The 25,829-nt window shown below is 43.0% G+C and overlaps 1 protein-coding gene across 10 annotated transcripts in view; it reads right to left on the reverse strand.

Moving 5' to 3' along the window:
- The window catches only part of ZNF423 (zinc finger protein 423), a 282,260-nt gene that overhangs the window by 110,731 nt on the left and 145,700 nt on the right, over nt 1-25,829 (reverse strand). Inside the window, exon 1 of one of the 10 annotated variants that reach the window (XM_054640664.2) lies at nt 22,320-22,454. The exons of 8 other annotated variants lie outside the window; for them this stretch is intronic. The gene's annotated coding sequence lies outside the window, so the exon portion shown is untranslated. Of the gene's footprint in view, nt 1-22,237; nt 22,455-25,829 lie in introns of those variants that run through there. One more of the 10 variants, XM_077185137.1, reaches the window with a different exon arrangement.

The raw sequence follows: 25,829 nt of genomic DNA on the forward strand, positions 1-25,829 counted from the left end.
CCCAAGCTCCTTGCCCAGACAGGAGCACAGACTGGGCAGCTCTGGTGTCTCCCATGGGAGAGTGAGAGAACAAGGCTCCCCAGATACAATTCACATATTATTTACATGTTTACTCAAGGCTTTTCTAAAATTTTAGTTCTGGTCAATAAGGCAAAAATTTTCATGACAGAAGAGTTTTCTGACCACAAATAAACTGTGTTGCTGTCTAAAATAAGATCTTTAGCCCATCTCACCTTTCCAAAACAAACAAAATTGGACAAATGAATGAAAATTCAGTAAATGCTTCCTCACACCTGGGAGCTAATTTTAAAGACACATACAACCTTTTTTTGTTTGTTTGTCTTTGGGTAACAATTTTCCTATTATTTAGGATTATCATACCTTGCATCTTTGGATTTTCTATGAACACAACCATAGTCCAGGGCCCCCAGCTACCTGACATCAGGAAGGCTGCAATATCATGTCTACCCTGAAGTCACTGTACACAGGCTTAAGAGGGACTTCATTTTAATTCAGTTCTTTGGCTGGAATTGAGATACTGGATTTGATCCGATTTTTTTCTTACTGTGTTGCTTTGTATCAAAACACCCATTTTCCAGTGGGTGGTGCCTAACAAAACAGAAGCAGAGGTGTGAGCATGAAGGAAACAGCCATTATAAATGCACAGAAACACACCATGTCAACACTTACCAGCTGCCCAATATGTACAAAAGCTTTAAAAAAGGACAACTGAGTCACTATTTTAGAGCTTCACTATAGTTTCCATTTTAAAACATCTAGTGCCATTGGAGAAGGTTCCATTGCAAACACTGGAAATCAAACACCTCCTAACCATCAAATTCATCAGAATTTTTGTGCAAAGTGTTATCAGGTAACAATATTTACCATGTACAGTAATTATGAAAAACTCTGAGATTGTGCAATTATATATTTTAATTACATGATCTGATTAGGTTTTTTAATCACTTCATAAAAAGAAAGGAAATTCACTGAGGTTGTCAGAAAGTTAATAAAAATAAGGTAATTCACTGCAAAGGCTCACCATGGTGCCTTTCTAACTACTTCCTTGCTACACCCCACTGTGCCTAGGTATTGGAGGTCAACTATAAGTATTAATTTCCTTACTTCTATTAACTTTGGTGACAACATTTGTGCTCTTACAGCATGGTATTTTTTGTTTCATTTGGCTGGATGATATTTTAAGACATATGGACTCCTCAAAACCAAGAAGCTGGATGTCCTGAAACCCATCAAGAGACTCAGCCTTGTCCTGCTCTGTCCTCAGCCCCCTTGGAGGGACACTCAGGGAAGCCACTGCGTGGTGGCCACTGTGACACTGAGCTGTGTGAGCCTCACCAGCAGCCTGCAAATCCCACCCAGCTTAGCAGTGTCCCACAATCAATACACAGCAAAGCTGGCTGCTCACATCAGGGCCACGAGGCACATGGCAGCTGCACAGAGCACCCAGCAGCAGTGAGAGATGCAGCTGCTGCAGGAGCCAGAGGCCAGGCCAGCCAGGCACCTGCCCTGGGCAGCTGGAGCCACCCAGAATCCAGCTGTGCAACACCAGCAACCCCTCAGAACCATCCTGCTGGCACTGCAAAGGGGACATGAGGAGAGAGAGGGCTGGGGGCTGAGAGGTGCCAGAGGTGAGTCACCTTCTCCTGCTCCTGAGGCAGGACAGAGTATGTCTGGTTCACCTCTGGAAAATATTTTTTTTAAGTTTTGGATGTAGTTCTGCTCTAAGGAAACATTTTGTTTATATCCAGACTGGGAGTCTATAATGTAATACTTGGCTATGGGATTCAGCAGCTCTGTTTTACTCATTTTTGGTTTGTCCTCTCCTCCTGCCAGCCCTTCTTTATTTTTCTCCTTTCTCTTTTTACTTTTCTACCCCCTCTCCTGTGATTCTCTGGGGAGAACAAATCACTTTGGGAGGTTTAATGGACTGACAAGAGCAGAAATTTAATTGTGGTGTGCAAGCACGGGCCAGGCACATGAGAAGCAGGCACAGTGCAATCCATTTGGGCTGCCCCACCTGTGACCCCAGGCACCCCCTCTCTGCAGGGGCCATACAGGGAGAGGGGCCCTCCCTGCTCTCATGGGACCTTGGTGGTGCCTGCTTCAGGAGGAGAGGGCTGCCAGATGCTGACAAGCCAAAAGCAGTTATTTCAGGAGACTTTTTTTTAATATAGAAACAGCTGACACAAAATGCATCTCACTGGGGAGGGAAACCATGCTCCCAGAAGTAAAAGACCACTAAAAAGCCTCTTTTTTTCCAAGAGAAATCTAAAACAGTTTTGGGCCAGATATCACTTAGGTTTTTCATTTCCATTTTAGGAGACTTGCAGAGTGCCCTTCTAGTCCTGCCCCATCCATGGAGAATATTAAGGGGGCAGATGTGGGTGGATTAAAAGATGGTACAAAGCATTCCAGAAAGCACAGCCTCAAAGAAAACCTGTCCCAGGCAAAACAGCCACTGCTGGGGGAGCTGCCTGAGCCTCCCTGCAGCCCCCTTTGCTGTGAAAGGTCCCCCACACCACGTGCATGGCCCTGGGCTGACAGGGGCATGCACTCAGCTGCCTAAGAAAGGCAGTGAAAAAGGGAGGGCACAAAATTATTTAAACAAGCTTTTATACAGAAAATGAAAAACATTGTGTGCAACAACATGACTCCTTTTCCTTTGTACACCGTTTGCTGCTACAGATTACATTTGCAAAGTATAGCTTTCAATATAACATAGCCAAAAGCTACCTAACAGCATAATTTTCTTCCTGGGTACTTTATTTTTGAATTCTTTTACAAACAATGAAACAGAGGTTTGGAAAAAACAAGAAAACAAAGAAGCCCCTTCTTCTCACATGCATGTAAACCTGGGTAAACTTAGAAGAGACCATCTTTTGAACAACCAGTGTGATTTACTCTTGCTTGTGGTGCCTGTGCTGGCTACTGCCAGTAAATCCTAAGGGCACAGAGTGAGTGATACCAGACACTCTGCACACCCACTACTACAAAGACTTTGCTCAGCTGAAAAGCATGTGTAGTATTTTTCTATCACCATTGCCTGCATTTTCAGTTTTTCACTTGTCTACCTGACAAAGCTACAGCATATCCTTGACATTTATTTAAAGCTTGCTGTTCTGTTCAACTGGGTGGCATAACAAGGACCAGGGAACCAGAGCTTTAAAATACATTTCCTGGCTGATAATGCAGATTAAGGGAGCTACAAAAGACAAATATTAAGGACAAATATCAGTCATATCCAAAAAACAAGTATTTTCTAGCAGGATCATAACCAACCAATACCCTGAGATATCCAAAGGGAAGAATCTCTATCCTTGCACTCACCCTTGTCATTTGAAACTGCACTGTGCTCTTTAATAATAATCTCAAAATGATCCAAATACTTTCCAGGACCTTATTCTATGACAAGTTATATTCTAACAAAAAGCAGTCATTTCAAAAGTCATTTTCCTTCCCTTCCACTTATGTTTTTCATCTTGTTTCTCTCTGCCATTTCTCCATCTCATCCCAAAGCCAGATTATTACACTGCAAATGTGGGGCAGGTCCAGATACCCAAGGGGAGATCCAAGATCTTCCCTCCTGAGGAAACTTCATAGTGAACTCAATGACTATCTGTGATGTTTGCTGGTACTGGGGAATAATATTTCCCTTGGGCACTTTCTGGATAGAGTCTACCACCTGGGTTAAGTCATTATTACAATCAAGCAGAAAAAAAAAGGGAGGGAGAGTAGAGATGAAAAAACACTACAGCAAGCATCATTACAGCTCATCAAAAGTGCATTAGAAAACACCTGATAATATACTCTGAACATTAACGATCCTTACAATATACCATATTAATGCAGATGTTATCTGAATTCTCAGAAACTAATTTTTCCATTCACACACTTCTTTAAAATTGGTGTTGGAAAAAAAAAATCTCTAGAATCTATTAGTTGCTGGCATTTTTTTCTGTTTCCAGAAACAAACAAATAATGTAACACCTCTGTACCTGTATGTGCTGCAGATCACAAAGCTCAAATGGGTTCCCTGACACTGGGATGCTCATTGGCATTCACAGGCAGTGTGTTACAGTTCAAATGGACAATGGTCAGCAAATATTAATAAAGAGGTTCTGATTGTGTTGCCTTACATTGGACTATTATCACTACTAAAATAAATTTAACTGGCTGCCTGAAACTCTCCATTGCTGGGCAGCAATTTCCCTTACAATTTTTCCACCTTCAGGTTAGGAGGGAGACACACGAATGGCACAGAACTGATAGTGCAGCTCTGGTATAAGGTGCTAAGTGCCAGGTTAGAGGACAGGTTAGCTGTCTGAAGAGCCTAATACTTCCAATAACTTAAATGGAGGTCAAAAAAATAATTCTAGGCACTGCTTAAGTCCTATATTCCTCCTTTACAGGGACTGCAAATCATGTCAAGTTCTGCATAAATAGGTTTTGTGGGGGTATTAGAGGGTGAATTACTGTCATCTAGGTGCTAGTGCTTAGTAAAGCAAGAATGATCAAACCCATTTTGCCAAAATCCAATGTGAACTGCTTCTCTCAAAGAAAGGTCACCCAATCAAGAATGCTTCATAACAAAACAAAAAGAAAATCCACAACACACATGCATTTTTACAAAGGAAATACAACAGTCACACCTAAAGACCATTCCCTTATTGTTATTTGAAAGCTGAAGAGAATTTTTTTTCCTAAACAAGGAGCTGGTAAAGGTTTGCAGCATCTCAGAATTACTTCTAGAAATAAGGGAAGCAGGAATTATTTTTAGTGCAGCTGAGAGGCCAGGCATATTTCAGGCAATCTCCCAGAGCCTGCTTCTATACCATGTGGGACATAAACCCACAAACTATGAAAGAACCCAAATCAGTATTGTTTTCTCAAGTGACATCCATTATCCCTCATCTGAGAAAATTAACACGTGTATGCAGAAGCTCAATAAAGTAAGCTCAGAGCTAAAAGTCTAAGATTAACTCTTTATGCTTCACAATACATGTCATCTTTTAAGTCAGCAAAATGCTAATATATTCTAATTTATATTCAGTGCTTCTGCCATTTAAAGCAAGCAGGGACATCAAAATACAGTTAGGCTTAAGCACAGTTTCAAATGTTACAGTACACAGGGTAATCAAGAATTTCCAAATTCCAAAGACCTACAGTGATATAAAAATGGAGATACAGAAGGGCAATTAGACCAACGCATGCTGGTTTGGGTAGCATTAGGAAGAGTGTCACAAAATGAATAAAACCCGGCTTTTGTGCAAAGTCTCTTATTTTCTGACATCTGAGGTAAGCACTGTATCTAGTAGTAAAATGCTATGAATGTTAAATGTAGGCAACCTTTGTGCTCTGCCAGTTTATTTCTAGATCAAATGATAATATTTGAAGATTTCTATTCCAAGCCAGCGCTCAGTATTTTTCTTCATCTTCCTGATCTGCCCAAAAGATTATATTCAATGAATCAGATATATCTTTGTCTTCTTTTTACTCAGATTAATAAATTAGGCAGCCCATAAATCTGAACGGTACTTATTCTGAAGAGTGAAACACAAAGAATGATTGATAAGGCTGAATTTCCCACCTAAGTACATAGAAACCTCCAGGCAGGTATTAATTCTATGCTGAGTTTTTCTACAACATACACTTACTCTTGCACCACAACACGCTCACACACATCCCCAGGTATCCAGAACAAAAGCAAGGAAGGCTTTTCTTAACCCACCAGGTGCATTGTGCTTGTTTCCAAATAGTGCTCTGGGATGGCTAAATGAGGAAAGCAGTGAAGAGCAAGCCACATTTTGTGACATTACTATTTGAACAGCCAGGCAACTTTTGCAGTCCTTGTGTTATTCCTCCCAGCAACACTGAAACAGATCTTGCATCTGGTGGTGTGTCCTTCTTGGGGACATTTTGCTACCCAGCAAGAGCGCAGGAAACGATGTCTGCAGAACAGTGAATTCTGAAGCAGGGATAATAAAAATAATCTGATCGTTACCCCTGTGCTTTAAAAATTGGACCCCCTGGCAAGTAGCCAAAATAAAACATCAAAGGGGACCTCCACAAGCCAGGCTCAGGATCAACATTCATGTGAGAGCCCATCACCTACTTACCCTGACAGCAGGCAAGAAAAGTTGGAGACATCTGCTTGGAGGGCAGGGGTCAGGCTGGCTGGGCCTTGCTGCACACACAGCACAGGGTGGAAATGTGAGTGTGGGCTGGGTGTGCTGGCCAGGCTGGGCTCTGGGGCTGCAGGGGGGCTTAGTGAGAAGGGGTCAGGGCCTGCCCTGTGCTGGATACAGCTGGCTCCACAACAGACCCACCGCTGACTGACCATCACTGGACTGGCCATAACCCCCCACTGCCCAGCACTCCTGGGGCATGGAGGAAAATTAGGTTTGTTTCCCCCAAATCGAGTCTGTTCTGCCCATGACAGTAATTGCCAAGCCATCTCCCTGTCTTTATGTCAGCTCAGCTTTTTCATCTTATTTTCTCTGCCAGTCCTCTTGAGGCTGGGGAGAGAGAGAGCAGCTGGGTGGGCATCTGGCAGCCAGCCAGCATTAGCCCACTGCAGGGCAGCTGGCTGCAAAAGCTTCTCTAAACCAGGAAGAATAAACAGTACCTAAATCTGTACCTATAGGGCCTGAATTTATTGATTGTGTTTGACTCTGTATTCCATTAGAAACATTTCTCCTGATAATGTGTAATGCAAGAACTTGCAAACCATACTACTGACCTCCTAAACTTGATGCTGCCTGCATGCAAGTCAGATATGGAAGTTGTTTTGGATGGGTTGGGGTCCACTGGTGCTAAGGGTGATTGAGGTGGGCCAACTTTTTCATGCAAGGAGGAAGCAGCAAGTTGTTCCATTGATGGCTCATGAAGAAAAACAATACATCACCAAATGTTCCATGTCAAACACTTCCCAGACTAGTTCAAAGATGGGTTTATGTGTGTGCTGAAGCACAGGGGGACACAAAGTAAAAAAGCTTCTAAGTTGCTGCAAGTTTTAGAAATCAAAAATCCATTGATCAAAGAGAAAACTCCCTAATATTTTCCCATAAAATAACTTTGACTTCTTGTGAAAAAAATCAATAAGAGTTGATTACTGAAAATGGCGACATGAGCATAAACACCCTTCAGGCATCTCACAAGTACCTCTGCAAATCACACAGCAGCGCTAGGCACATGCCACTGCTGCTAATCACATCCTCTGCCACACAACCAGATGAGCTTCCTGAAGTTGCAGTGGATGAAGAAACTACCAAGGCTGTGCCAGGAGGTGCAACAGCAGAACATATATTCAAGATATTAGATGTCAGTGTCAGCAGTTCCTTCCCACACACACACAAGGTGTCATCATGTCCCTTTCTAAGATATCACTGCGCACTCTTCTACAAATCTCAGCCTAAAACCCTGTTGCAAGGTCTCCATGAAGCTGCTGAAGTTGATTAAAGACTTAATACATCTCTATTATTGCTCTACAGCAGCACTTTGTGCTTCCTTTTCCACAAAGGGATAAAGCAGCCTCCACAAAATAAAGGACCAGTTCCACTTCTGAAGCTAAAGCATTTTACTGGATGGTGTGTTTAGCCTTCTTCGTTTGACTAATGAAGATGTGAGTGAGTTGGGCTCGTTCTTTGGCCACAGAGTGAAAAGATGGATGTTTTGACATTAAGTATTTGCCAGACACTTGGCAAAACAGACTTCAAAATGGTACTTGCAACTGTTTTTCCAGGTTCCAGCAAGAGAGGGGAGGGGACAGGATCATTGACTGCATCATCTGACCAAGGCAACTTCTGTTAGAAGCTGGTCTTGCTTTAATTAAAGGCACACTTGCTTTTAACTCTGAAACTAAGATACTTAGTTTGCAGAGACCCATGTTCATTCTCCTACAAGGATGTGACAGAGACCTGTGGATGTCTGGCATGATCAAAAGGAAGCATGGCAATAATATGTCAAGTCACAAATTATTACAGCCTCTTCCCAATGTGCAGGAGATCCCACATTCCACCCATCCATATGGTTCAGCTGGGGAGCACTTTTACCAACATATGGCCCCTTGAAAGTGAAGGTTTTCTTTTGAGTTTTTAATCACAATTGCTTGCTATTCTTAATTACTTGTTACTTCCACTACACTATGAAGCTTAACCTGACTTCTGCTGGGAGAATACAAGTCAGGAGGGTGGTTTCCTTTTTGCTAATAGGGAAAGGTTTGTTAGTAGGGAGGGGAGACCAAAGCTGCCTTACAATTCACACAAGCAGAATTACCTCTTGGTAGGAACACAAATCATAATGCCCCTTCTTGATACTGGTATCTATCTTTGTCGGATCCTTTACAACTAAACATCATGTAAATAAACTACAGAGAAGGGGTAGGACAGCATGGTGCAGTGATAAAGAACAACTAAGAAAGTATCTTTTTCCTTCTTAAAACAAGGTTTTGGAAAAGGTATATTGAGTCTTATAGGCAGAAACAGGTGCTAAATTGCCCACAATCAGGAAATTTTACTTCTTTTGTGAATACAAACCAAACATTTTCAAACATAATAACTTCAGCAGATGCATGAAAAAATACCAATTTAAATGTTCTTAATGGTTGCTCTGTTAAGTCAGATATTTTGTTTATTATAATGCTGCATCTACAAGTTCATGGAAGCCATAACCCCAAAGGAAGCCATCCACTCCACATTAGCTATATCCTCCCCATCTCCTCCATGGATTTTTTGCTATGAAACAGCAACATCAGGAGACAGCTCTGTATTTCCTCACAGTTGCACCCCACTAACACAAGGATTTACTGCCACACTGAGGGAGCCATATGGAGTCATATGCTCTTCTTTCCCATCCCCTTTTCCTGTTAAAGCTGAGACATATAATGGGCAGTTCCCCTTCTGACACACATGGATCTACAAACATCTGGCAACTCAAGAGCCAGCAGCTCTTGCTATGTTCTTTAACTTGTCAGGTCTAACCTGTGATTCAGCTTGGATCCAGGCTGCCAGTGATTTTCAGCCATAAGAGCTACAGCACTGGCCCAATAACATTTTCATCTGTGAAGACAAGCTGTGTGCAGTTGTAAACAGAGCAGAACTCTGCTCAAGAGTACTTCTAGGCACTAGAAAGCACAAGTCAAAAGAGGCAGCTCCATACTCTCTGTTCATGAGAACATACCCTCTCTCTCCACAGGGAATATTTATTATGATGGGCCATAATCCACTTAACATCTTCTGACAAAGTCTATCAGTCTTTACAACTTTGATTCCAGAAGTTCAATGGCAACAGGGAGGAAAATTCATAGGGAGAAAGAGACTTCCACAAGAATTCCCCTTTATGAACCCGCACACCCTGTGATAGCAGACAGGATCATTGCTTATTTGTACCTATCAGCTTTGATGATAATTGCAACCCACTTGACACTTCTGTTGAAAGGCAGTATTACCAACAAGAAACCTGATAAATATTCAACAAAATCTAAATTAAATAATTCTATTCATCTTGAGGTCACCATCTCTAAAACTGTTTCAAAATATTTGTGTCTTAAAGAGATAGGGAGGAGGATGAGGGAACCCTGCTTCTTAGACCAAAATTACTGAATCACTGCATTAATGAACACAACTTTCTTTATTTTTCAAGTTCAGTGAAAGAATGCCATCTATGCAAAATTTTGATCCCACATTACAAAATAATTACATGATAATTACATGAGCATTAAGATGTCTACCCCCCGAGTAAAGCCACTGCACCCAACCGCTAACTAAGGCAGGCCTGGAATGTTTCAGCTTATTAAGGAGAAATCCAGCATTGAGCAAAACCTCCAGCTGAAGCAGATTTCTACTCTTTTACTCATCTGATTTCTAATTAATAATTAAAACATGTTCCTTTCTTTGGAAACCCAATTAGACTTGCGCATCAGCCTGAAAACAAACTTTTTTTAGTAGCTAAGCTACTTCTCATGGTTTAATGGGGTGGCAGGAGTGTTTTCTACATAGCTCCACTGACACAATTCATTTATTTCTTTCCATTCTACAATGGATATTGTAATCCATCCCCAACAATATAAACATTACATTTGCACAGCTAATTAGGATGTTGGCAGTATGAATTAGTGACCCTCTGATTTCTTCCAGTCAGGGCCGCCCCTGCTGCCTGCACTACTTAGGATACACAATTAGGCAATTATATTTTCAGCATCTTTTTTTCCTCTCTAATGCTACCTCTTTCCTCACATTCAATATGAGCATATGCACCAAATGAAGAGTTGTGTAGTTTATTTTGGGGAGGGGAGTAGGGGAAGGAAGGGAGGGAGAGACACAAAGTGTCACATTCAATCCCTTGCCCTATCAGGCTCTGCTAAGTCAGTATCAGAGAATGACAGAGGGTCTGTAAGACTGCAAATTATCTCCATAAATGTTTTAAAGAAGTGATTATGCAGAATGGGTAGGAGATATATTCTGACTGGGAATGAAGCAAAAGGAAAGAGGGACAAAATAGATAAATCCTGATCTCTGGATGCAGTGGGCTGGTACTGAACCTCTGTGCAGGGCTGCGGTCACCGAGCTGTCCCCAGCCACAGGATGATGACAAATTGGAGAGAATTCAGAAGAAGGCAACAGAAGTGATTAATGTGCTGGATGGACTGATTTATGAGGAAAGGTTAAAAGGTCTGATTATATGTATCTTTGTTAAAGAACAGCTAAGGAAGGTGCAGGAACTGCTTCCAGGGGTTCATGCACGGTAAACACCATCACTGCATTCCACTGAGCATTTGGGGAGGGCAGGAGGAGAGAAGAAAGCACAATTTTATGCTAGACACTAGGAAAATATCTGCAATAAATGTTAGAAAAGAGCTGTTTCCAACAGGAAGGACTAGAAACCTCACCATTTGAAAGCTGTAATGGACAAAGCACTAAGAAAATACACTGCAGGGGATAATGTCTGTTTTAATGTTGATGCTTGTTTAACTCACTGACTAATGTACACTGTGGAGACATAGCATCTTTATTAAAGCACAGACTATATCTCTGAGTCCTCTGCTGTGAAAAGTTCTCCATTAAAATCACTTATTACTAGGGGCACTGGAAATATTTTGGGCCAAGTATGTGCCACTCCATATCAGCTCTCAATCCACAGCTGAGGAATCCAGAGGATCCAAGAGTACCAGTGAGGGCAAATTAAATCTTTCAGTTCTCAAATATTAACCCAGCATTTTCTAAGTTCTGTAATCCAAACAAATAAAACCCACCATCCCCCAGTCTAAACCACTTTGCAGAGTAAAACTGTCCTCTATTTTCTTCTTTAAATATGGAATCATTTTATGTCCTAGAAAATCAAGTGTTTAAGAGCAAGTTAACCTTGGCATTTGTGTGACTGAAGAACAAAAATAAATCAAGATTACTAAACTATTAGGAGTAATGAACCCAATACTCCTACTTATACCCAAGTAAATTAGAAATCCTGCCATTGAATTAAGCTAATGGAAATATATTGAAGTAGAAACTGGTATAAATTAGCAGAAGACCAAGCCAAACATAACCAGAGTGACACATTTCCAGGCCATGTGCAGAGCTCAAACCAGGAAAAATAATTTACAATCAGCTCATGGAGACAGGAGGCAATGATGGCTCCATGGCTGCTGTAGCTCGAGCAAGCAAAGCTGGAAAATCCACGCGGTGCTGGCCCTCCCCACGACTCGCAACAGAAACCAGCCCAGACTGCAGCACTATTGGCAAATCATTGTTTGAAGAGTAATTCCAGCTCCAACTGCGCCCTGCCACTATTCACAAATATAGCCATACATAGTGCCTGTAGAGACGTGAAACATTTCAACTTCTACAGCGGCTTGTCCATCATCCTTCCCATGCACAAGGCTACACACAGCCTCAAGCCAGCACAGCTGGACCTCCAGGTGCCAGATTAGGAGAAACCAAAAAGGTCTTTTTCCAAGAAAAATACAACACTCCTTCCCCCTCTCCCTGCTCACGTGCATGGGTGAGAACTAAGCAGGCTTGAGGGGCTTTATTTATTCCCTGCTAAAAAACCATTAAGCTCTACTGTACAGATCCGAGTCTGCCAAATTCTGTCACTTCATGCTTTGGATGTAAATTATAAAAAGAGACCAGGGGAAAAAATACAGTAGAAAACAGATGCTCTGGATTACAGTGCTGGGGTTTTTTTTCCAAAACTACCATTTCCTTTATAGTTTCATTTATTTGGTAAGCAGAGGAGTATGACATGCTGACTGCCATGAAAGGGGAGACAATGGCTTTCCCAACCTTTGACATTTAAATCCATTTCCTTCCTCAATGATGAGACAAAACCCCTTCCCTTTGACAAACTAGACTCCCCTGCTAGACAAGGAGCAGCACACAACAGTCAATAACACAGCAGCAGCAGTGTCTGGAGCTCCATGTTCTGTTAACATTCCCAACGTCATTAGAAAGGTAAGAAACTCCATAGCTTTGTGCCTCAGTTTCGCCATCCATGAAATAAGAAACATAATACTGCACTGCTTCACAAAGTTTGTTTAAAATGTTCCGGTGAAATGAACCAGCCTCAACAAGCAAGTAACTCAAATTGAGCTTTCAGTTGATACCCCTAATGCTCAACTGAACTTTGAGTTCAGCTTCTCAATTGACACCACTAAAAACATTTACACAAAAGCTTCACACAGCCATGAAACTGAAGCCTCTTGTGTAGTTTACAGTACATTGAATCACTATACATCAGCACAAGTTTCGTGGCTCTTAGGACAGGTCTATGGAAAGCACTGAGAGCAGAAAACCCTGATAAAAATCTGAAATTAAAACCTCAGCCCTACTGCAACTACCAACTCACAAAACCTACATATTACAGCATCGTTGATTTGTCTTGAACTGACCAAAGTTTGTAGTTCAGAAGAGAAGGTGGAAAGTACTGAAAGTCTCTCATGAAACTTTTGAATGTCATTTGAATTTGAGATTTGTTATTTTCAGATTTAACTAGTCACTGGGTCTGTCACTAGTTCACTGCAGCAGAAACTCAGTGATGCATTAAACACTTTTCGTTACTAATTCAAAACAGTTTCTCTTTTACCAAGACTGCAGGGATGATGCCTTGTTCACCCAGCTTGCCAGAACAGGCCAGTTTGGTCACAAAAATCTTAGCCCCAGAAAGAGTTAAAAAATCTTTAAATTTGCCTTTGGTTCTTGTTTTATGTGCTTATTTCCAGAGCATTTCCAAATTGTATTAGTTTAACAGACTAGTGTATCTAAATCTTTTTAGCCACATACATCACTCACCAGCATGATTTTATTACAAGGGATATGTTATTAAAGCTTAACCTTGCACTCAGTCACTAATCAAAAACAATTCAAGAAAGCAAATCAAATGTTCCAACTTAACTAAAATCTCCTCCCTTTAAGCAACAAATAAAGCCCGGCTGGCTTGCAGGGAAACTTCCATGCATCAGCATCAGCTCACTCAAATCAGGCACGTTTCTTAAGTCTAAATTTAGCTGCTTGAATTTCTTCAGAACTTTAATTCCTGAATATTGTGTTGAACCTACTGAGACTGTTGAAGTGCCACATCTTAAGGCTGCAGTCATATTGAGATTCCTTTATGGCAAATATAAGAAGCAAAGTTGCTGTAACACACAGGCAAGCAGTTGGGAACAAACACATCAGCAAAAGGATCAGGCATTCAGAAGCCGAGATTCATCTTCCAGTCATGCTGGCAATGCTGAATCTCACCTATGTGCCATTGAGCAGTAGTTAAGCTACTTAACCAGCTGAAGAGAAAATGATTGTACATACATATAGGAAGGTTGATTTCATGGAGACACCTCTTAGGTTTTCAAATCCCTCCTTGACTGGAAGCAGAATCAATCAACGAGCGCTCATTTTTGGACAGGATGAGGCCATGCCTTCACTCAGAAAACAGGAGCTCCTAAAACTCCCGTGCCAGCGAGGTGCCCCAGCAGTGGGGACACCTGCAGGGACACCTGTGTCCTCTCTGTGCTGGAACAGGCTCTGAGTCACAGCAGGTGGACAGGTTTCACCCATGGATAACCAATCCTCATCGCCTGGAAAGGCGAGCACGGCACAGGCGCTGCCGGTTTCACTGCTTCTTGTGACAGAAGACGGAGCAACTTCTGCTTTGCAAGAGCAAGTTTAAAATTTATATTATAACACTGAATCCACCAAAGCTGCCAAGAGACATTGAACTCATGGGATCTGTGAAAGTTTTTCACACCTGTGTTTTTCTCCTGTGCCTAATATTATGGGAGGCATTTTGGAGGATTTTACAATGCAAGTTTCAATGAGACACTTACAGTCTCCCTCAGGCAAATTGTCACAGCTGCAGAGGTCTGCTACCCAGCTGCCAATCAAGGCAGGCAGGGAGTATGTGCAGCGAAATCACAAAAAAGGCAGGCTTCATTAGACTGCTGAAACCTAACTAGCGGCTATCTGGGCGTGCTTGAGCCCTTAAAACAGGGTTGCTTTAGAAAAAGGGATTTTTTTTTCCTTTCCAAGTGAAGAAAGGGCCCTAGTACTCATTGAGGAATGTATTGGTGCCAACTTTCCCCTTTGCAATTTCAATGTTTGTTTTCTCTGTCTAAAAAAAGAAATTACATTGCCCTACAAGCTTCTATTATTAGATTAGCTGATATAGCTGGAAAAAGTGGACAAGATTACAGGTTCCACATCCCTTTGCCAGGTCTCAGAAGTGTGTCTACTTTTTCCAACTCTAGAAGCTGCTCCAGTGAAATATTCCTTTCTACAACCTTTCCTTCCCTTATTTCCTTAAAGCACCCCAGCTACAAAACCACTGGCACTAAAGACCAGCTGTGCTGGAAGAACTGGAAGAGAATTTTTCCTCCTTCATGCCTAACAGAAATATTCTGAAGGAACTAAATGCATTTAATAAAATTTAAAAAAAAATTAAAAAGAGCTCTACAGACAAGGTCAAACGCACAGAAGCTCAGCCCAAATAATGTTCAAGTGGGAAATTTAAAAGCACATGGAAACAAGTGGCATATTGTAAGCCATTTAACAAAGTTAATTTTAGGTATTCACTACATCTGGTCTCGGCCCCTATTCGGCAAACTATTTAAGCATGTGCTCAGGTTTAAGCAAGTGCAGGCTGAAAAGCCTACGTGTCCCATCACGTGCTCCAGTTGGGCATCTGCTGAACTACTTAGCTGATCCAGGACCATAACATATAATAAGAATTGCCCTGAAAGTTATCTAATTAACAGCTGTTATTTTAAGAACTACACAAACGTAACGCACATTTTATGTCCCTAAAAGAGCAGGTGTCATGAAGGCATAAATCCACATCTAAAACTGTTTCAGACACAAAGCCACTTATGCAGATATGTTTTGTGAATGAAAAGAAAAATGTAGGCTTTAAACTAAAACATAGTCAGACTCATCAAGCTGCCTCTGTCCATTACCACACTTAATCTTTGTTATCCTCGCTGCTTCTTTGTTATTTCTTACTGACAATTTGTTATATGTTGCCTCTAATTAGTTCTACCAGGAAAATGTTAGGATTTTTTTTTTTAATTTGTGCCCATTTAGGTTTTCTTCTGAACACAAAAACCAGTGACATGATGTTCAAACATTAATGTTTAAGTGGCTTAGCAGCAGACCTATAGATTTCCAAATTCTCAGATAGTCACAAATCCTACTAAAATAAAAGGCAATGGGGAAAGCTGAGCTCCCCCTCCACGCCGCGGGTGCCTCGAGACCTGAAGTTTGAAAATTCTGGGCTCCCTATTTACAATTACAGCTGCATTTCCCGAGCGGATTGTGCCGTGACGGCTGAACCCTGCAAATGTCACCGGGCCGGCTCGGGCAGGGCGCAGCAGCAGCAGCAGAGCCATTGTTGCTGGGGCCCGGAGGGAAGAGGTGCCGCCGAGGCAGATGGGGACCGCGGTAATGCGGAGCTCCCCGGGGACAGCCCGGGCCGGGGCTCCGCCAGCACCACCTGCCTCCCTGGGGCTGCGGCGGGCACACGGGGGGCTCCCCTGCTGCAGGGACACGGGGCCATTGTGCTGCCCCCTCCACGCGTGTGCCACCCCACAAAGCATGGCACGGGGGGGTGACATGTGCCACCCCACAAAGCATGGCATGGGGGGGTGACATGTGCCACCCCACAAAGCATGGCACAGGGGGCCCTGTGTGCCACCCCCCAAAGCATGGCACAGGAGGCCTGTGTGCCACCCCCCAAAGCATGGCACAGGGGAGTCACCCCACACCCACAGGCAGGGGGTGTCCCCCCAGGTGGCTGGCAGAGGGGTTCCTGCTCATGCCACATCTGATGGCGCCACCCTGGCTGCAGTGCAGCTGCTTGGCTTGTGTGTCCCGTGAGGAAGAGGGAGCACACAGAGACATGCTGGGCTTCTGTGATTTCAAGACAACATTAAGAACCTTCAGCCCTTCTCTCCTGCTAATGTTACTAATAACCTCCATATTGTCATCTATCTTACCTGAGCTAACAGTTTATAAACCACCACCTGCAGCTTGTCCCTTATAGTTTATTAACATACACTAATAAACAGTATGCTTCACTCCCACTGTGCTGCCAAGTGAAGCCAGTCAGAATAACTGCATTAGCTTTACTGTTCTTTCTCAGCACATTTTTCCCACATGGGAACAATTAGGACAAACTCCCTCCAGATTATATTTTGAGATCCATCATATTTGCAGGAAAATAATAATAATAATAATAATCTTTTTCACAAATGCATCTGTAGGCATCTACAGAAAATTAACCTGGCTGACGTTACCAAAAGTGATAGGCTCTTAATCTCCTCAGCAGTTCCTCTGCAATGGAAAGGGTTAATGCTCCCCAGGCTCTGACTTACACCTATTATGCTCAAGTTTAAAAATAAGATGTGAAAGATGCATTATATAAGGCCAGTACTGCTATCCTGCCCATCTCCTATTTTGGAATTAAAGATCATCATTGCTCACATCAAAGGGGCTGGGTGAGAATAAAAGAAAAGACAGGAACAATGAAAATAGCTACCCGACACGAACCAGATCAAAGGACCAGGCACAGAAAATGAAGAGCTAGGGGGTCCTTTAATTACTGTCCACATCCTTCAAGTCATGTGGTGAGAAAGAAGGGAAAAAAGTTTTGAAGGCCACTGGGTTTTGTCTTGCTGTGGCTCCTGTTTCCACAGTCTGTGCCAGTTCCCTACAAACTGCTCTGCTTTTTATTTTTTAAATTTTTTTTTCTTCATTTTATTAAAGTCAAATAGGACTCCTGGACTCCAAAACTCCTCCCTTATGCCAGGAGGAGGAGAGGGAAGGAGGGGTGAGAGGGGCAGTAGTACAGATAGTCTGTAGCAATTGCCTGAAACAATTTCAGGAGGACTGCTCCAGGCAGCGCCCCGGGAGCTGCTTTGGGAAGGAGAGCTCTGGCTACCTGAGGCTAGTCTTTATTTGCTGGCCTCCCGGGTTGAGAAAACTTCAAATTCACATAGGGCACTGCTCCATGGGGCAGCAGATCAAACCTGGCTACTAGCTGTTTGAGCTCAGCAGCAGAAAAAAGGATTGCTCTGGGACTGAGCATAAGTAGAAGCATGATTAAACTTCAAACATACACAGCCCCCCCTTTTTTTTTTATACACAGCAGACAGTTATGGCTAATATTTCAATATGGACTTTAAAAATACGCTGCAAATAACTTACTCCAGCCTGCTGGCTGTGGGCTTAAAAATAATAAAAATTTAAACTAGCTGTATTATTGCAATGAAGTCAAATGTTCAGATTTACATATCATGGATCATTAAGGGAATGTCAAGTTATTTAAAAGGATCTCTTTTTATTTAACTTAACTCTCAAGATTAAAATTCAGATATTTGACCATTGACTGTAGTGACACATCATACCATTTACTTCCTTCTATTTATACTTCAAATGTGGTGCATTTCTCTCTAATTACTCCTGACTTATGTTTCACAGAATCACAGAATAGCCGGGGTTGGAAGGGACCTCTGGAGATCATCTAGTCCAACCCCAGAATGTTTATTTTTAAAAAGACAGAATAAAACATGTCATAAGGAAGCAATAGAACAGGGATTTAAAAATTGATGCAGAAGAAACTGACCAAACTTTCTAGGAAGTAACAGTGCTTTGCTCTAATAAAAATATTTTGGAAAAGAAAAGCCCTGGGATGTTCCCAAGAAATTGTATTTGCTAATATAGATGCGAGCAATGGACACAGACAGAAGTTACTGAAGAGGAAAATGCCTTCCTGTCTCAGGTCAGTTTGCTTGGATTTATGCTGTATGCCAAACTAGAGCATGAAAAGCATTTAAACACAATTTTATAGACTTTGAAGAAGGAAGCTCATATCACCTAGACAACATCTAGGAAAGGGGAACACAGGATACAAAGGCATCCTTCTTCCCATCCTGTTTACAGCTTGGAAACTGTAGACAAACAGTAAGGATGATCTTTTAAGAGGCAATTTAGCCTCCAAACTCCAACGAGTGCCAAGTTACTTCATCTTCTTACTGATGAAAGTTGCCTCCATCTCTTCCTGCTCTTGGACACTAACATTCAGCAAACAGCCGTTCTCAGGAGGCCAGCTGAGGACTAAATTGAGCAGATATAGACTACAAAGCTGCTTTCCAAAGTGGGCATCATGCCTGGGCTCTACATCTGAGCAGTATGCTAGGTATGTGTACCAAGTTCAGTTAGCTGTCTTGCAAACATCCGCCATGGGAACCTTGCCCAAACAAGCCTTCAAAGCTACCCTGGCTCTGGTGGGATCAGCACCACAGCAGTGGGACTGGGACATTTGCCTCCTTGTTACAGGTCTCAAAGTACCACATTATCCATTTAGATAGTCTTTTGATTGAGACAGCTTCCCTTTTGGGCTTAGCCCCAAATGCCAAGAACAGATGAGATGGTTTAAGAAATTCTCCAGGTAAAACATGAAAAGGATGCTTAAGATCCAGCTTCTGACGAATAGCTGCACTCAGGGACCCACAAGGGCTAGGGAAATAAACATGGTCAATTAAATGAACTGATTGAAAAGAAATCAGAGATCCCTCTGGGGAAAATCTGACATGTGGTCATACAGCCACTACAATCTTTTTGGAAGGTGGTAAATGGGGCAAAAGCTGGGATGAACTGGATTGCCTTACACATTTGGCAAAAGGTGGTTGTCATAAGGAAGGGCATAATCTTTAAAGGAAATAAAATACAAAGAAACATCCATGATGGGTTCAAAAGGATGCTCAACCAGCTCACTCAAAGCCTCTTGAAACCTCAGCACTGAGTAGAGAATTCTATTGGGAAAATACAGTAAAGACTCTTCAGCAAATGTTCTGTCCTTTCCGTAGACTGTCCCACAAAATGCACTGGTTGATGCTGAGAAATCTTCCAAAACATTCCAAGATGAATTAACATGAAGGAATTAATTGGAATGCAAACTAATAAGGATGGTGCAGAATAAGACTCATTTTCTTTTATCTCATTAAAAAAATACTTACATGCTCATTCATGAGAGGGAATAATTTACTAATAGTTCAGCTATTTTTGATGTATTTGTTGAGACAAGCTCAAGAGACAGCGGGATCACCAACAGGACTGCCAGAAGTTAAAGATCTACATGGAGAGCTACCTCCCCTTTGTGTCTTGCCTTTGCATCTTTGAGAGTCCAATGCTGGTGCTGCCCAGGCCATGGCGTGCTGTGTGTGGGCCCTGAGCTCAAGCTCAGATGGAACTGGAGCAGGCTGAGCACACATTCTCTCCTAGATAAGCAGTCTGGAAGGCCATAAATGTGAATGCAGGCTGTAGAGACAATGCCAGCATATCTAAAAATCAGAGTAATGAGCTCAAGGTGCCGTCACTAGGAGCATGTGTGCCTTTTCCTGTCTCACTTTCTGGAAACCCACGGGTATTCCTGCAAAGGGAGGGACATCCTAAAGTGGTTGCTGGACTATAACCCAAGAGAAGGGCATCTTGCAGAGTTAATTGAGTTATTCACCCAGGAACTCAAGCAACATTTGCTGTCAGGATTGAGGAATTCTTATTTTGCCTGTGGAAGTCAATCACCTGGTTCTCATCTAACTTTGCTAGAACAGAGCACTACTCATTAAGCCTTTTCAACCTGCACCAGAAACAAAACTCAAACTTCACGGTTTCTTTTTCCTCAGAAGGTTCAATCACAGAGTAATTTAGTTTGGAAAGGACATATGGAGATCATCTCTACATAAACTGTTTCTCAAAGTCTTTTACTACCAGAAGAAAGTCACCAGTCATTTCAATAACTTTTTTTTTTGAGAATGCTTTATCAAAAAAATTTCTCTAATAGGCTGGAAGCCCATCTCTCACTGGGTAGAGAAGACACTACCTGGCCTTGCTTCCTAGAAGCAGCACATTTGCACATTTGCAGCACAAATAGACACATTTCTGTGTCTATTTCTATGACAATGTCTCAGGGAAATCATGAGACAGCCATCAGTGTTGGAAAAGAAAGCAGAACTGCCTGGTCAAAAGCACAGGAAAGTAAAATCAAGTAGATGCATTTCTTCCTTCTAATAAGTTTTGGACTTTTTTAAGAGTGGAAGATATCCTTTGCTGAAGTTGTTAATTTCATCTTACATTTCCCACGTCTTCTTCTGAGTCAACTACCTTAGCCTGTGTGTTTCACTTTAGTTGCTGCTTCCAGATCCACTCTACCTTTTACCAGTCTATTCCCCTCCTTCTCTCCCCATGCTTTCTTGACATTTCTCATCTTTCTCTTGGCAGTTCCCACCCTGACTCACATCCTCTGCCCCATTTCCAGTCCTGTTACTCTAACCTTCCTCTAGAACACAATCTGTCAGCTTCCCCTTGCTTACCCTCTTTCCATCCTTTCTACATTTCTGTCGTCTCCATGGTCAGAGCAGACTCGTCTATCCCTTCCTGAAGTCATTAACTTTCCTTGCCAACTGTTTTGTCCACAGCTCTGTAAACCCAAGACCAGCGACAGTATAAAAGAGAGCAATACAAAAGAGAGCATCAATGCATGGCAATGGAGAGACTGCTGCCTACATAATGAAGATCTGGAAAAAACCCCAAAAACTGTCAAAATTACAAGACCTAGGTGAATTTAACACACATTCACTGATTAGGGGGGGAAAGTTCAAGATTATGTGCTTCAGAAAGGCACTATTGCTCAGCTAACACTCCTTAAACCTGGCACTACCAGAGCTGAAAAACAATTTCACAGGTCTCCTGCACCTTGAATACAACTAAAAGACAAAGCAGAACTCTGATGCTTCTTAATGCCTATGCACACTGCTCCAGTGTTCACATGGCTACCCCAACATAAAGTACCTGATGCCTTACTGAACTTGCCTACCTGTGCTGTATGAGACACATAGTCATACTGATCACTTTTGTGAGACAAGTTTTCTCAAAACCTTGAAGTTTTTTCAATTCTAAAACATTTTTAAAGATTCATATGAGCTCCTAATGCAACTACAAACCTGATAAAATCTGCTGCCAATCTGATCATTTCCCTTTGAGTTTAACTCAGATATATTCCTGCATGCCTCTACAGAATCAACTTAAAATAACCTGGTGAATTTCCTCCTTATTCTCCAGGGCAGGTATAGTGTTCTAGCTGTGACTTGAGCAAAGCTCTGTGAATTATATGGCAAGAACAACCCCATTGTCAGAGCACTCACCTGAAAATCATGCTAATACCTTAGTGATGCTTTGGTAATAGGTGTAACACACGCCTAGGAATGGAAAAAGACCTGGGCTGCATGGCCACACAGGCCTGTACAAAAGTAGGGAAAAGGAGATGCTCCAGGAAAAGCAGGAGTTGTTTCACTTACAAATGTCCCAAGCTCTTAACAAAGGAATAGAAATAATTTTGGTGATGCTTTCCTCTCCATTCTTCCCTTTTCTGCTCCCTCCATGCTGACATTTCCTCTCTTGCTGCCACCTCCCAAGCAGCTGCTACCCTGTTACTACTCTCCTACCTCCACTGCTTTGAGAATTCACCCAAAGTGTGTCCTTTATCTCCCACTGTACATTTAAAAGCTGGCATGTGGCCAAACAAGCATACAAGTCTGTTTCCCAGCAAACTACTGTCTTTAAGGTATCTTAACTCACCCTGGTATTTGTGGGTTGTCCCTCAGCCTCCTTCCCTCTGCGTCCCCGACACGGTGCCAGCCACCTGCTTCCCACCCTGCCACCACTGACTGCTGCCTCACCTCGCCTTCCTCTTCACCACCCTGCAGCCCCTGGCCCCTCTGCACGCCCAGACACACGGGTGGGGCAGGAGAGCAGTCCCACCTCAGCACGTGGAGCGCAGCGTGTCCGTCCTGCTGCGGTGCCTGGGCTGCGCCTGCGCCTCGCACACCGCGCTGGAGGCGACACGGCACAGGAAAACCAACAGCCACCAATGAGCACAGCCAGCCCTGCTCTTTGTTTCACTTTTAGGTTCAAACCTGCCCCCTTTTCATTTCAGGACTTAGTTCAGCAGAGGCCAGTTCCTCCAGCTGCCTGTCACTGCCAGTGCCCTACAGACTGGCTCACACCCCAAAACTCAGCATTGCATCAGCACAGGGGTAATTTTTTAAATCTTTCCAACAGAAGCTGGTTTTGTCCTTTCCCCACACCCCTCCCAGGCAGGGCTGGTGGCTCAGCCCAGAGAGTGCTTGATGCCAGCACAGGCTGGCAGCAGCCCTGCTGGCAGCAAGGGGCCTTAGCATAGAGGAGCACAGAGGTGGGCAGGTGCTGAGTGGGTGCACCTTATCTCCATGAATTTTACTGACTTGTATCTATCCAAATGACCTCAGAGTACTTTTGCTTTGGCAGTTGCTCTCCACATTGCTGTCAGCACTTCTGAGATTGACAAGCTGAGCACACTGGCCAGGCTGGGAGGAGGATGAAAGGGGCGCTGCCAAGCACTGGCCTAGTCTAAAAACATCTGACTGCCTAGGAGCAGCTCACCAGCTGTATTTGAGGTAGACAAGGACAGTGTCACCTGCCAGTCATACCACAGTGGCTAAAAAGACAAGAACACATTACAGCTGTAGGTTTAATTATACTGGAACCAGAAACGTCAGAGGGGAGGATGGCAACAGTAACCCAGTAGGCTCTCAAGCCCATAAGCAAAAAGAAAAAAACCCTTTTTTTTCCACACAAGGAGTCTCTAATCTGAGCCATAGTTGATCAGCAATGGTTGTGCTGGCATTAGGCCAAAATTTTTACATGGTTCCTTCAAGAAAGTCATCTTTCTTCAGAGCTAACTTGTCCCTTTCATAACCAGTGGTCATGACAAGGCAGATTACCAGCTCTTTCAGCAGAGGAGACCTATTAATCTGTTTGATAGGATATCAGGATACCCTGCTCCTGCTCAAACAGATAGCAAATGTTCCACCCTTTCACTAGTTGGGAAGAAATCCCAATAATCTGGCCCACACATAAAGAAATCTTCTGCTGCCATTCTGAAGAAAACATGACAGAGCTCTAGTGAAAATCATAACTTCTTCATGATTAGATAACCACAGTGTCTTACCTCAATAAGGCCCGTTCATTTTCCTAGCACATCCATACATACACTTGTTCCAGGATGGTATCCAACAAAATCACTGCAAAAGTGGGTTGGTTAATTTTTATTTCCCAGGTTAGGGTTGGGTGTTTTTTTTCCTAGCCAACGTTTGATCTCTCTGGCACTACAATACTGCTTGGCTGCCCACCCTACACAGTGCCTATATGGGAAGAAGAATACACTGCTAGAGCTTGCAAGGTTCATTTAAGATACACAATACACTAATACAGTCTGTTAAGTCTTAGAGAATGATTTTTAAAACAAGCAAAGAAATGTCCTCCACTAAAGAAAGAAAACTCTAATGTGTGGAAAAAATGCCAGTTTAGGTCTGTGGTGTCATGGTCCACAGGGGAGGCTTTTCCACCCTCAATACTAATTATGTGCTGGGCAAGATACAGCACTATACATTAAGCACTATATCTGATCAAGCAGAAGACTTTTTTAAATAGTTTACTAGCTATTAGGTATCCTGCACTCTACATGCTGTGCTGAAATAAGATTTTACTGCTTGCAGATGCAATTGCCAAAGACTAAAAGGTTTTATTTTCTCAAACCACACAAACTATATTACTACTCCTGAATGCTATATTAGGGGGAATCCCCTTAAAAGAGAAGAAAAATTTCTGGCTGGCAAGTTGCTAGTGAGAAAGATCCAAACTGGCTAAACTGAAGCTGCAAAGCAACCGATACGAAAACACAAATGGTATCAATCTCTGTTTTCCTCTACATCTATCTTGAGCTGTGGGGTATGGTGTTGTGGTGGGGAGCAGGAGAGAAAGAAGGGCTGCCGAAATGCCCAATGTGTGGACACTGCACAACTCAGTCCCCTGACAATCCCCTTCTCTGGTGTCACTATCTGCTGGCTTTGTGGGCAAAATTGACTGCTGGTCGCTAGTAGCCAGCACACACAGCCTGGCGACCTGAAAAGGCCATTGATTTTCCCTGTCCTTAAGAGCACGCTCTGCTGAGCTTGGAGCCGTGTGCTCGCAAGTTTAAGGGGGTGCGTTTTGTTTAATTGTGCCTTTTCTTGGCCTGAATTTCCCCCAAAAAGCTGAAGAGGGCATGTGCTTATTATCTTTTAGTGCAGCATGTGCTCGGTGCAACCTGAGCTCTTCGGATACTTCGGTCTGAAAATTAGAAAAAAAAAAAAATTAATTGCGAGGAAAAACAAGGCTGCTCTGCGACTTTGATTCAATCAATTACCATTATCTTGCAGCGCAGCCCTCCCCGCCGCCCCCGGACCAGTTGTGTTTAACTTTCCTCGCCAGCCGCGGCCCCGCAGCGCGCTGGCGGAGCGGCGCTGCCGGCTGGGCTCCCGCGCGGGGCCCTTATCAGCCGCTCCCAGTCAGCGCCGGCCCCGCACAGCTGGCAGGGACCCCCTCCGTCCCCGCCTTATCTGCCAGCGCAGCCCCGGCCGGGCCGGGAGGGGCCCGCGGCCGCCCCCGGCCGGGCCGGGCTCTGCCGCCGGCCGCCCCGCTCCCGCCGAGCCTCCTCCGGCGAGCCCGAGCCGTCTGAAGAGAGGCAGGAACAAAACCGCAAATTTAGATTAATAAAGCATTTGTTGATTCTACAGAAACTTAGCAGGCCCCTAAGAAATCCACCAGAGACCTGTGCAGCTCCAGTAATTTTCTGTTATATTATCTTTCTTGTAAAATACTTCCCCAGACAGAGCCCCCAAAGGGGCTCAAATATCACTGTGACTAACCGAAATCAATGTGCACTCACCTATTGACATTTTTACATAGTTTTTGGATTTAGTATCCGGCCCAAAACACAATCAAATCTTCTGCCAAGGAAATAACAGGCACTTAGCTAGTCAGCTATTAGTGTTACAAAGGAAAAAATGTGGGCACCCAAGGGAGATGGGAGAGACGGCATTGACGTCAGGGGTAATTGGGTGTCTGAGAGAAATTGCCAACGGCTGGCCAAAACCCCCAGAGGCCCACACAAAGCCGAGCTGCAACTCTAATAAAGGAAAGTAAATTCTAGAAAGGGGCTTTGCTGCAAAGAAGCCTAGCAGGAACCAAAAATATCTCCCACATACACAAACACATACACACAAATAAAAAATACAAAATACGTTTAGGAGCTCTCTTTCGCACATCTGGTTTAAGCTAAAGTGCTTTCTACTTTTTTCTTTTTTTTTTTCCAGGACCACATGGATTTTTATGTTGTACTGTATGTTCAACATCTATTTTTATAAACAGAATTCAGGGCTTAAAAGAAACTTATTTTTAATCATGTGGCTT

The sequence above is a fragment of the Agelaius phoeniceus genome, chromosome 12 (assembly GCF_051311805.1).
Source record: "Agelaius phoeniceus isolate bAgePho1 chromosome 12, bAgePho1.hap1, whole genome shotgun sequence".
Lineage (NCBI taxonomy): Eukaryota > Metazoa > Chordata > Aves > Passeriformes > Icteridae > Agelaius > Agelaius phoeniceus.